The sequence below is a fragment of the Rutilus rutilus genome (assembly GCF_951802725.1).
Source record: "Rutilus rutilus genome assembly, chromosome: 10".
Classification (NCBI taxonomy): Eukaryota; Metazoa; Chordata; class Actinopteri; order Cypriniformes; family Leuciscidae; genus Rutilus; species Rutilus rutilus.
Genome location: NC_140215.1, coordinates 7,163,549 through 7,163,934, shown reverse-complemented (window position 1 = coordinate 7,163,934; position 386 = coordinate 7,163,549).

The following is a 386-nucleotide window of genomic DNA, read 5'->3' as shown; positions in this document are numbered from 1 at the left end:
ACCTTTTTTTCTCTTTAGGGTCAACACAATTAATTAGTTAATGCTTAGTTAATTTAGGCTATGTAATTTCAAATATAAAATATAAGAATATTTAACTGCATTACGTTGTTTTATTTGTTTGTTTATGAATTAGATGAATACAATAAATTATACCCAAGTAACGTTCCTCAGTTATACTTTTTTGAGGTATTCAATGTGTTTTGGGGCGTCAGAGAGAAAATATGACGGTTAATACATGTGTTGTTCATCATTTTCCATTGTCCAGAGTCTGGAGACGAGCTCGTCGAAGTATCCGCTGTCCGGCGCTCTCAGCGCGGTCACGCCCCCGGCGGCGCGCCCGCGCTCACTTCAAAAGCTTCCTTTTACTCAGAGCGGCGTGACGTCAT